Genomic DNA, 13,164 nt, shown 5'->3' with positions numbered 1-13,164 from the left:
GAGCACACTGGACAACCTGGTGGGCAGGCTCTCCCTGGCACCCAGCCTTCAGCACAGCCACCCTCAGGGAAGTGAATGAGCAGTATCAACTGTCCCATGGGTGGGGATGTGAGTCATGATGCTGTCTGCAGGTATGCATGAGTTGGATTCCAAAATATCCACATCATTTAAAATGTTTACCCTCTCATGTGTCACACACCACCCCTGTCTTCTGTCTTATCTGTCTGCAAACACATGCTGTCCTACCAACTCCCCACATGTACCTATGTCCCTTAACCTACACTGCACTCTCACCTTATAAAAAAAAATGGGCACCTGTCCCAAAAAAAATATCGCCCTATACATAGCCCTCTATGTCGCACATCTGTACACTAGATACCACTAATCTGGTCTAATTGGCTTGACAACCCAGTTATGTTGTTCTTACCCCTATCTCTGAGGTTTGTGAGTCCAAATCCATTTACAAAATCTGTCAAAATGCACAGCTGTTGCTGTTCAAGATATGGATAGCAATGCTTCTTTCCTACACCCTTCCTGTACATCCCTACCTGCCTTTCACTATGGTTTTCACCCACTTGCCCCCATTTCATCATTTTCCTATCCCCCATTTTTATTGTCTTTATATTTTTTAGTGCAGATTTGCGTGGAGTGGCACACTGCGCCACTTCGCTTAGTTAAGCTTAAATGAGCTTTAATGATTAAATGTGTTTATTACATTGTTAGGCACATGTGCAAAATAAACACCTCTGCAAAGTTTCAATCTGAGGCCCCTCTCATCTACAACTCATTGCATTAACCCACCACACCACACAGATTTGACTTAAAACAAGTGTTTCCAGCAAAAGATACTGATTGCCACTTACAGTCATTAGGAATGTAACTGAAATAAAAACTGAGAAAATTGTGAGTTAACTTTGGACTCTGGTGCAATAATACACTAATAGACAGCTAAAGACATAATAATGGATGTAAGTGAGGCCTGTGATAGCAGGTATATGTGCCCTTTTATCAGCATCTTGTGGAAAGACACCTGCTAAGGCAGCAATGGCAAAGTATATGTATAACTGGTACCCTGGTGCAGAAATATAGTCATATAAAGTCATGGACAAACTTATGGATGTAGAAATGTTTGTCACAGCCTGTATATGTGCACATATGTCATGCAAATACACATGCTTTTGCAGTGACTTAGTAGTGCAGTCTGTTAAATGCCTTGTATGCAGTACATTGCCACACACAGTCCTAGGTTCAAATCCAGTTTTGTGTTGCAGTTCAATTACATTATTGTGAAGACAGCAAGTAATGACCGAGTCATGAAATCCTAATCCACACATGTTACTGCTAGTTAATGAACTGCTACCTAGTTTGCAAGTCAGAGGCCTGCAGGTAGGGACACACTACACATATCCATATAGCCTAACTATATGTTGCTGGGTCTATATTATTTGAACAAAGTTTTATAACTTTGAATACCATATGGGTGACACCATATGGTTGAAGTTATAAGTCACCTACTGTGTTAAAGCCCCCCTGCCTACAACCCTTAGTTTAGGGTTTAGTCTTTTATTTATTTATTTTTTTCATTATTCGAAGTTTTATAACTTCAACCATATGGCGTCGCCCATATGGTATTCAAAGTTATAAAACTTTGTTCAAATAATATAGACCCATGTTGCCTACTTCTCTGTTATTGGCACCATTGCATAACAGACGTATCTTAATCATATGCCTCAATTGGACTGCACAAGGTACCCTTACCCTGGCTCTGCAGTAACAACAATAGCTGCCACAGTTACACTTAAAGCTTGCTGTCCTCAAAAGTGTCCAGCTGCAGCCTGTAGCATACACAGCTGTGTGTAAAGGTAGCTGCAACAGGCCTACTATACCTCCCAACCCCCAAGAGCAAGGGATCCGGGTGCAGCCATATGTAATGGGGGTGGGCTAAGGTCCACAGATAATGACATGTGTAATGGGTTGCCCCTACAAAGATAGTAGGTTAATAGAATAGCAGCTATTGCATTAGCATGCATATTCTGACTGGTATGAAGTCTGACTCTCAAGTGTGTCTCTTTCCTTACTGACCTCAACCACAAGCTTGCAGGTGAACTGCCAGATGACCACAATGTCATGGGACTAAACTGTGGACATACTCAATAAATCTCTTCAGTTGACAGTTTTAGTGCCTACCCTCCACAATGATGTGCTCTTCATACCTCAGTAATGTCAAATTTAACAACTAAGAAAGGGGCCCAGGTCTACATGAAGGCCTTATATATTGCACTGTGGTGGTATGTCATTGGCCAATGATAGTGCAATTCAGCTGTTTTAGCCCCAGTTAGCAATTCTAAGCTTCAGATTAGTGCAACGGCAATTACCTCTAATGAGCCGTACCTTTAAAAGGCAAGCAGCTGCTTATGGGGAACAGGTATGTATGAGGCTTAACTCACACGGAGAGTGTATTTCCAAAATATTACCAGAAGCAAAGTTCAAAAAAGGAATATTGTACTCCACCAGGTATGTAATAGATTTCTCCATATAACAGGATGCAGATGGGAGGATGGAGGTATGGGAAACAGAGATTACAACAGTAAGCCTCTCTTAGATCTATGCAAATGACATGTCAGTGATACTCTGCTGTCCTACACATACAGGTATGCCTTTCAATTGTTCCTGATTTTCAATCACGTCTCAGCTTGTCCCTGTCAATCCCTCCTACAGTGGTTGGCTGTTGTAGGAAAGCTAGTGGATTACACATAATACATTGTGACAATGGTGTAAGGGTGTACACTCCTGTAGCATCAAAGGATGTATTGTAATTCACCTCCATCATTCATTCATTGTCTCACATGCATACTTCTAACATTTTAAAAGTGACCTTGAATATCCCTGATGTACTATGGCTAAGTCCCCGTTTCTGTTGACATATGTCCCTGTTTGGTTGTTTGATGGCTATGCCTAACATACTTGTCAACCTCTTACAGCATGAAAGCAGGACAAAGCCATAATTTATGGGGGGACCAAGGCTCATACTCAGCAACAGTGTTTAAATATTTATCAGAAATCCAGAAGTTTGTGCGAAAATGACCAAAACTATGAGGCAAACATCCTGACATTCTGCAAACATCTATATAGTTGAGCGATATGAAGCCTCCAGGGAACATATACTATAGTAAGTTTGTATTGTTTTCAGATCTTGTTGTCCAGGGGGAGGCATAATTGGGAGCAGCAGACAGCATTGTGGGCAGACCTTGTGCAGGATGTCAATCAGACTGACCTACAGGACACGACCTATGAGCAGGTCTGACACCAGGTCACAGACATGCTGAATGCTGCACGATGAAGGGCAGCTGCTGTTGCAGGGATCGTGCTGCCACTGGTGGAGGGCCTGCGACAGAATAACCCCTCTCAGCCACAGAGGAATTCCTGGTGAACCTAGGAACACATGACAGCTCCCAGGCATCCATCACACCATACATTGTGGAGGTGGGTGCCACAGTGTCCACAGCAGAGGAGCAGCCAGATAAGCATACTGTGTTCACCAGTGTACTACTGTGCCAGTCATCATGGCAAGCTGTACATAGCTGTACATGGGTGTTAGATCTATCTGCACTGAGGGGAGTTAGAGTTTGCACTCATTTGTGCACACATACTCAGAATGTCTGCAATAAAGGCAGTATCACAATAGCTACTGAACATATGGATATATGGACATATTACCTTGTAGTGCTGCAAACCATGGTGGTGCTGACAATACCTCTCCCTCACCTTTTCATATGTCTGTCAGGTGTGGCCCAAATCCATGGACCTGTACCTGGTAAGTGTGATACTGTTTTTTATGGATCATATATACCTTATGAGAGCTAAGGACTGCCATATTGCTCTATGTATAAATGTTGTGTTTAGCCAGAGTAGAATATTTGTATGTTCCATTCTGGAACAGTTAACTACAGTTCATAGACTGGTTAGTCACAGGTGTGTATTTGAATGACCATTGACACGTCTGCACTTATAGTTATGAGTGGCTACACAGCCTGATATATATGAGGCAATTACTCCAAGATGCCTGTTTAAACACAAAAGGGAAATGCTACATACCTGAGGCAGTGACACTAGTACTGGTATATCATTCTCAAGATAGGTTACTGGGTTGTATGTGTAGTTCTATCACATATAGTGTTATATTGCATACCTTACAGGCAGATTGTACTGGCAAATTTACCTGGATGTAGTAGAAGTGCATGTTATAAAGAGCTTGACTTGCTGTGTATGTTGGTGTGAGCTTGTCTGTTGTGCATGGAAGAGAAGATGTGAAGATGTGAGACTGATAATACAGTTGTGGATCATCATTTGTATAAGTCTGTATGGATTACTATACATAAAAGTGCAGGTAGTAATGTACTGCTTCTGTCTTGATTTTCACAGGTGACCTGGGGGATTGGAGTCTGTCCCCCTCACAACCTGATGTCAGTGTCTCATCAGACTCTGATGATGATGGTGGCCATAGTGAGGCACAGGTGGGGTTGTCAGGGGCTGAATCTGTCCCAGAGGTTGACATCCCACTTTTGTCCCCATTGTCACTGCACACAATCAGTATGCCCACATATACCCACTCCCCAGAGGCCACAGATATTGGACAGTCAGAGGGGGGTGAAATTGAACAGGACAGTATGGCAACTATGGCATCAGTGAGTGTAGACACAGGCCATAGCCAAAGAGCTGGTGAGGTCCTACAAAGGTGCATTGACAGGGGTCCTCATAGGAGGACTGCTGTCTATCTACCACCTGTTGCAAATGTCACATCATGGGTCACTGGATGCATGTTTCACACCATCATAGAGGCACAGGCACATTCTGAATGCAACATCAGATGCATACTTAGGGTTATGGATGTAGCACAGTCTGACTGCCTCCACCGCATTGGGGACACCCTAGATCAGTTTACTGATGCAGTGGACAGAAGGTGGGTGAGACAGTGTCTGTCTTGTACTGCACATTGTCTTTGCTGGAACATCTGGTTGGAGTTGGGTGTCAGATATGTGGATGTAGGTCAGCAACACCATCTGCTGAGAGTCCACATGGCCTTGCACAGTCATGCTCCCATAGTGGCAGTACCTCCAGTGCTACACAGGGAAGTGTGCTGTTCACACCATGATGTGGCAGGCCATGGGTACGTGGTCCTGGGTGGGCTCATTGGAGACACAGCCCCAGCATTTTGCAATCACCGTCAGGTACTAGCACTGCATCTGACTTTGGGCATGGTGGTGCCAGTGCTACTCCTGGCAGAACCAGTTCCCGTGTTCATGGCCAGAGACGGTGAACTGTCCACTCTACTATGTACGGTCCACAGGTGTCCAACATACACACATGTAGGGCTAGCATTTGCTTGACTGTGTACACTCACACACTCAAACACCACTGTCACATGCAGGTCACCTACAGACACACATGGTACCTCTCCATGGCCCATCTAACCCGCACCCCTTCCTGATTCACACGCATGCTGTCAACTGTTTGGCACAGCCTAGGTCTACAGCACCCTCGCACCACACTTTGTGCATGTGATGATACCTGTGCCACATCCCTGCCGTCCGCACCATCGATGCAGGGAAATGCTACTATGTGTCTGATCCACAGGGTGTCTATATCACTTGACATGTGCTTGTGTAATGCAGTATTGTTTTGCCATGCCACTTGTTGTGGGCCACAACATGTACTGTATGCTGGCATTAATTAATATATTAGTTTTAACTGTGTCTTTGAAGCATAGGTCACTGAGAAATTAGCATTTTGGTTAATTGCTTTTATGTCAGCTTAATTATATCTTTTAAATTTTGTATCATGTGATGACATAGTTCAATTAATTTAATATTTAAATGCTTTAGGAACTTTTTGTACTATAGTTGGTTGAAGTCTCTGTATGTATTTATTTGTGATGACAGTACTTGCAACTCTGAAAATTTGAAGTTTATATACTACAACATGTATTGGAAAGACTGAGAAGACACTTAGGGAGTGCATTTATGAGCACAATTATTCAATAAAAAAGAGTGACTGCACTAATACCCTGTTTAGGCATATCAGGCAGTACAAGATGTTTGAGAGGTTTACATTTTTATATTGAAAAAGGTTGCTAAAAATGAAAGGGGTGGTTGTTAATCAGATCTGTTGGAGTTTAGAGAAGTGAGGTGCAGCTTTGTCTTAATGCATTCCAACCTCCCGGGTTATATGCTTATCTCCATTAACAATATTTTGAGAGTGAAAGAAACCAAGTTTCAAGGCATTAATCAAGCTTTTAGATTACAAATAATTCAAGACTTTTTTATTTTTGCAATTTATTTTAATACTTTGAAGAGTGAATTTGGTTAATGATGGGTTGTTAACTGTTTTTTAATGATGTTATACAAGTAATAGGTGTGCTATTAAGTATCGTTTTTGCATTTTGTATTTATCGTATGATAGTGAGTGAATATACATTTTGGAATGGAACAGTCATTGGTTGACGTTTCACAAGATGCTGACAGAAATATTTTTAAGTTAGTACTTTTTACACTTAGGTATTGTGTCTTCTGAGGAAGTTCTGAGATGGTGATTGAAAGTACTTTTTAACAAGGCTAGAGTTTGAAAATATATCTAATATAACTGAGTTACTGACTGCTTTTGTTCTCCACATGATGCTTTTTGATTGATTTTGTCTGATTGGTGGCATCACTGTTTTTGGTAGGATCAAGTTCTTTTTTATTTAATTATAAAAAACTTGCCAACCCCCTGTCCAAAAGTCATCAGTGTTTCTAATTTATCAAGGCTGAATATTTAATTGTATATTTTTAAAGAATTTATCATTTTTTCAATTATATCTGCAGTACAAAACAGAATAAAATGTTTCTTCTTTTATTTTCTCAAACAATTGTATATATTCTTAAAATAATGTATACTTACCAGTTCAACAAGATTATTAACATAAAAAATAACTGCTTTATTTTCCAATTCTACATTGAAATAGGCCCCATACCAATATGCATCATTGCTCTTAATTCCAGATGATACATACCAAGTAGCCTGGACACAGAAGTCTATAGAGTTTCTTCCATGCAAACTTACTCTGACAAAATTAAATTTGACAATACTTCTGAGCTGCAGTACATCAGCTCTTTTACTTGAATTTTTCACTATCAAAGCATAAGATGTTGTAGTCATTTCCTACTGCTGCTGAATGTCTTCTTGGAAACACACTATTCACAAAACAATGTGCTTATATTAATGGTTTACTATCATAAGACTGATATTACCTCTACCAAATAAGGTAATACCAATTTCCCAACATCAAAAGTCACAATTTATTCATTTATTTATTTTACGTTTGTTAACCGAGTCCAACTGGATATATGTCCATTTTCAGTGGAGGCCTGGGGAGAAAAGCTCCAGAGCAATAAAATCATTAACAAGAGAAAGACATATTAACCAAAAGGTTCATTAAACAATATATAGAGTTCACAATCGTTATACTTCTTATAGAAGTATAGTACATATAAGATAGTGAGTTAACCAAAGAGTGTATTTGCCAACATTCACAGGCTACATTAATTTATACATTTTAGAGAGGTGTTTAACAGCAAGTATAGCAGGAAGATAGAATAGATAACTTCATAACTCATTTCTACACGAGAGACATGCTATGTCCTTTAGGTTTCTTTACTGTGTTCAGTGATACTATTAGCCCATGCAGACATTACAAAAGCAGTAGATAAGCTGTTACATATGAGTTATTACCCAGTAACATGATCTGATAATAAACAGGTACATAATCTGTGATTCAGGAAGCATATTTTGAGTAGTTTTTTTGAATTGGATGGTGGAGTTGTTATTTATTATGTGGGCTGAAAGGGAGTTCCAGATTTTAGAGATGATGTGGCTATAAATGGATCTACCTGCCTCATTTTTAAAGTTTGTTATCTTAAGGAGGTGTTGGGTACTTGATCTCATGGATCTGGTAGTGGTGTAAGACTGGAGTAGTTGCTGCAGGGCTGGTGTGTTGCCTGGATGATGTAGTACTTTGTGAGCAAGTGCTAGTTGGTTGACTTGAAGGATCAGGGGGAGTTCTAGCCAATTGAGTTTTCTGAGGCTTTCACAATGGTAGGTTCTAGAAGGTGATCCTGTGGCAAATCTTGTTATTTTATTGTAGCAGCTATCAAGTTTGTTGAGCTCAGTTTTTCAGGGATTGGTGAGTATGGGGGGAGGCTTAAAGTAGGGTCGATAGGAGGTGTGTCCTGGCTGTGGTAACCTTAGAGTGACTGGTGAGAAACTGTTGCAATAGAGTAAGCCCATTTTTCTGTGGAATCTTTTTATGGTCTGAGAGATATGAATGTCAAATTTAGGCTATAGTCAATTTCGAGGTCTAGCAGTTTGACGTGACTGTAGGGTGTGATGGTGGCGTTGTTATGAGAGGAGATTGAAGAGTTAGATGAGGAGGGTGGAGATCTGTGAGGGCTGAACAGGAATAATTTAGTTTTGGCTGGGTTTAGAATGAGGTTTTGGTTAGTGATCCATGTTTCTGCCAGGGAAAAGCATTCTTGTGTTAGGGAGAGGAGGTGGTCAAGGGAGTTGGCTGCACAGATAATGGTGGTATCATCTGCATATTGGACTATTGAGGCTAATAGGGAGAAGAGTAGAGGACCCAAGATGAAGCCTTGAGGTATCCCTAGGGAGACTGGCAGTAAGGGAGGGAGCTTATTTTGCCATTTTACCAGCTTGTTGCCTACCATCTAGGTAGCTCTTAAACCAATAAATAGTAGAGAAGCTGAGATTTAGGGTAGTTAGTGTATGAAGCAGTTTTTCATGGTTGACCATGTCAATGGATTTAGATAAGTCTAAGAGAGTTGCAGATGCTAGCAGTCCATTGTTTCTGTTGTTATTGACGGTATTAGTGAATGATGTAAGTGCGGTGCTGGTGCTATGGAAGGGTCTGAAGCCATGTTGCTGACTGGATAGTAATTTGTTTTCTACACGTGGACAACCTTCTCTAGAAGTTTTGATACAGGAGATAGTATAGCTATGGGTGATAGTTACTAAGTTCTACAGAGGTACCCCCTTTGTGTAGTGGTGTAATATGTGATATTTTCCAAAGATGGGGTACTTTGTACTCTGATATAGATCTGTTTATTAATATGAAGACAGGGTAGGCTATTGCTTCAGCTGCAAGTTGGAGATATTTGGAAGGTATATTATTGGTGGCTGTAGAGGCAGGCCTAAGTTTTAGGAGTATTTTTTGTATGATTTTGGTTGGCACTGGGCTGAAGGTGAAGATGGGGTAAGAAGGTGTTTTAGTTGGGGATGGGTTGTTGGGGCTTAGTTGGTTGTTGGCTAGGTTTTGGATAGTTTCTGTGAAGAATCTGTTGAGCTGAGTGGGGATGTTGTCATGGTTGTTCACTGTTTTGGGGGTGGGGGTGGTTGTTTTCCTTGGTTGTAGTACAGTGTTGACAGCAGCCCAGAACTTTTTTGTGTTGTTAATATATTTATTCTGCATATTTTGGTAGTATGAGATTTTGTCTCTTTTAATAAGTTGTTTGACTTTGTTACATAACTGACAGTATGTTTGTTTATTTATCTGGGATTTGCTTTTATGATAGTTTGTCCATGCTTTGTTCCTATCGCGGAGTAATGTTTTAGTATTTAAAGTTAGCCAAGGTGCATGTTTAGTTCTGATTCTTGTAGATCTAGGAGGGTCATGGTGGTTAAGCATGTTAATGAAGGTAGTATTGAAGTACAGTACTGCTTCATCAAGGTCCAAAGTTTTTTTTTGGGGGTCCAGTTACATAATTTTAGGTTATTACTGAAGTTGAGTTGGTTGAAGTTTTTTCTATTCCTACATTCCCTGACAATTTCTTCGGTCAGTTGGGGAGTTTTGCTTCTTATTAGAAATGTAGGTAGGTGGTCGCTGAGGGCATCTGGCAGGCAGCCAGCGTGAGATATATGGGAAGGATGAGATACTAGTATCCAGTCCAGTATAGATTGATGTTTGGTTCTTTTATCTGTTCTGGAGGGGGAAGTTATTAGTTGGGTTAGTCCTTGTAGATTGATATGGGAGATAGGGTTTAGACTGGAGCTGTTGTCCCAGTCAATATTAAGGTCACCTAATAGGATGTTTTCTTGGAGAAGGGTGTTGATTATCCATTCTAGTAGTTTTTCTGTGATGGTAATATTGTTCCCTGGGGGGATGTAGCATCCTATAATGTTGATGGGGTTAAGTTTCAGTTTAGTGAGGATGAGTTCAGTGTTATCTAAGTCTGGGGTTGTTATGTTTAGTTTTTCTAAGATAAGGTGAGTTTTATATAGTATTGCTACTCCTCCACCCATTTTTCCAACTCTGTCATTTCTGATTATATTGTAGCCTGGTTCTGTGATTTCCTTATCTTGAATTAGGGGCTTAAGCCAGGTCTCTGTCAGCATGACAATATCTGGATGGTAAAAGGAGATTAAGACATGGAGGTCATGGACCTTATTTAAGATGCTTCTAATATTTAGATTTATGATGAGGAGTGAGTTTGTAGGCCTTTGGAGTAGGGTTGTATTTAGGTCTGGGACTGGTCTATCTGGACTGAGTGGGCCTGGGTTGGGGTGTATGTCACCGCAGCATACCAGTGCTGTTTTCATGTGTAGATAATGTTTGACTAGTTTGTTGATGAGTTCTGTGTAATTAAGAGTGGTGTGGGATTGACTATTTGATGGGCATAGCTTGTGTCTGAGGTGGTGAATTATGGTGGTGTGATAGTTGTATGGGGTTAGTTGTAAATATGGTATGGGGCTTGGAGTACTGAGGGATGTTCCTTTGTAAGGAATGAATAGTGTGTAGGTAAGTGGTGTTTGGTAACTGGTAATGGTGGTTAGCAGAGTGAGGGAAGTGATGCAAACGGTATATAGTAGGAGTTGAGTGTGTGAGGGTTGAGGTGGTGATATCATGGTGTAGGGCTGAAATACCTACTCTCAACCAATAACCCCAAAAACCCACAGCTATTGTTCAACAATATGATCCCACCAAAAATATGATAAATAAAAGTCAACTAGGATAACACCAAAGACTGGTCACTGTAGTTATAAATGATCAAGTGTTAAAAAGCATCCAGCAAATAAGATTCTTATATCAATGTAAATAAAAATACACAACATAAAAAATCAGGCACATTCGAAACAAAAAGTCAGAAGACGATAGTTGACCCATTCATTAAAATGGTGAGCAGATGTTATAAACTGTAGCATGTTCCAAATGTTGTGATTGTTGAAAAAGTTGAAAGTAAACCTGTAAAACTTATATGAATCTTAGGTACTGCCTGAAACACAGTATGTCGAACTAAACAGCAATGGAAGAGAAAACCAAATATGACCCATTTAATAGAATTTAGCACTTCACAGTAAAATGCTCTCTATAATTGTACTTTTGTTCTTTTAGGGAGGAACTTCATCAGAATATAATGAAATAACAGTCAAGTTATTTTAAAACATTCAGATATCAAGCATGTGATTTGATTCATCCAATCCACAATTCATCTCCTTAATACACCAATTAACTTAAAGAAATAAAGGTAAAATATAGACTCCTATAATACCATACATTTAGTACAACCTAAAATAAAAAGTGATAAAAACCTCACATGTTTTCCATAAAAATAATAATACTCTCAAAACTTATCATGTAAAACAATGAAAATACCATTGCATGTAAAATTCAAATTTTCTGGGTTTTAAGTCTGAGGATGCTGTTAATAGAAACTGTAGCACTGCTCTGGTTTTTTGTAGCATCATTATGTGGGTATGGGAGTCACAATGTGTTTTTAATAGCCATTGTTGGTCTAATATTGCATTTTTATCCTGGGTACCTTAACATTTTTATTCTGTGGAATGCACCTGGAGACAATTTTTAGAATTTTTTTGAGAACATTAATTACATAGTTGGATTCTTAAGTTTACATATGAAAAAAGAATTAATTATTTAGATGTTGAAATTTACAAGAATGTTCATGTCCAACTGTTTAAGTCAGTTGTTTTAGAAAATCAACCTTTTCTAATGCTTACTTACATTTTCTTGGTAACTATCTACTTTGACAAAAAAGTAACCTTTACAAAGGGGAGTTGATTCGCATCTCCAGACTCATTTCAAATGATTTAAGGAAGAAAGACGTAATTTGAGGAAATCTTTGTTGGGAAGGATGACCCAGTATGGTTATTGAATCCAATAGAGGCAGAAGCTGTGCAAAACAGAAACATTTCTTGTATGCCTCTTTTGATTGAGCCCTTTACAAATAATTTCCTTGGACAACCCTAAACAGAGAGCTATGATACTCACTTTTGCTCAAATGGTTGAAGATGTTGGACATGCAATTTCCCAAAACTGGAAGGTAATTGTTGGCTCATCTGGATTGGTTGAAAAAATACGTCACACTCTAACTTTTGAATACAAAAGCAAAATGCTCTTAAGGAGTTATTGGAGACTGCACAAAGATAGACTGGTTCCAAATGTTGCAAGTGTGGTACATACCATCAATGTAAATATATTTTTGAGGGCAGCTGTATTGAGTTTCCACTTACACAAGGGCATGTTGAAATAAAGTTATTTCAGTTTAAAGGTAACTTCAGTTGTCAAACTAAGGGTCTGCTATACATGGTCAAATATTTCCCCTGTTCTGGTTTTACACTGGCAAGCAAAAGGTCAATGCATTATACAGGCATGTACAATTCACAGAGATTATAATAAATTCATTATTTGTATATAAGAAAAAAAGTTTGAATGAAAGAGGATGAAAACTGGAAAAGTTTGAATGAAAGAGGATGAAAACTGGAAAATACGTTGGAAAGTCATCAGACTTACTGGCTGATTTTGTCCAACTCTACTCAGCCTCATGGGCTCAGTGCTACAGTTTCTAAAAATAGCATCCTCGGTCTTAAAGTCTAGAAGGATTTAATTTTACATGCAATGGTACTTTCATTGTTTTACATCACAAGTTTGGGTTTATTATAATTACTTTTTTCCAGTTTCATCTTCTTTCATTCAAACCTTTTTCCTATATACAAAAAATGAATTTATTATAATCTCTGTGAATTTTACTTGCCTGTATAATGCATTGGTCTTACCTTGCTTGCCAGTGTAAAACCAGAACAGGTGAAATATACCCCTTC

The sequence above is a fragment of the Protopterus annectens genome, chromosome 5.part0, assembly GCF_019279795.1.
Source record: "Protopterus annectens isolate FY-2018-M chromosome 5.part0, PAN1.0, whole genome shotgun sequence".
Lineage (NCBI taxonomy): Eukaryota > Metazoa > Chordata > Ceratodontiformes > Protopteridae > Protopterus > Protopterus annectens.
The sequence above is the reverse complement of the archived record's forward strand: the minus strand, read 5'-3'. Positions refer to the sequence as shown.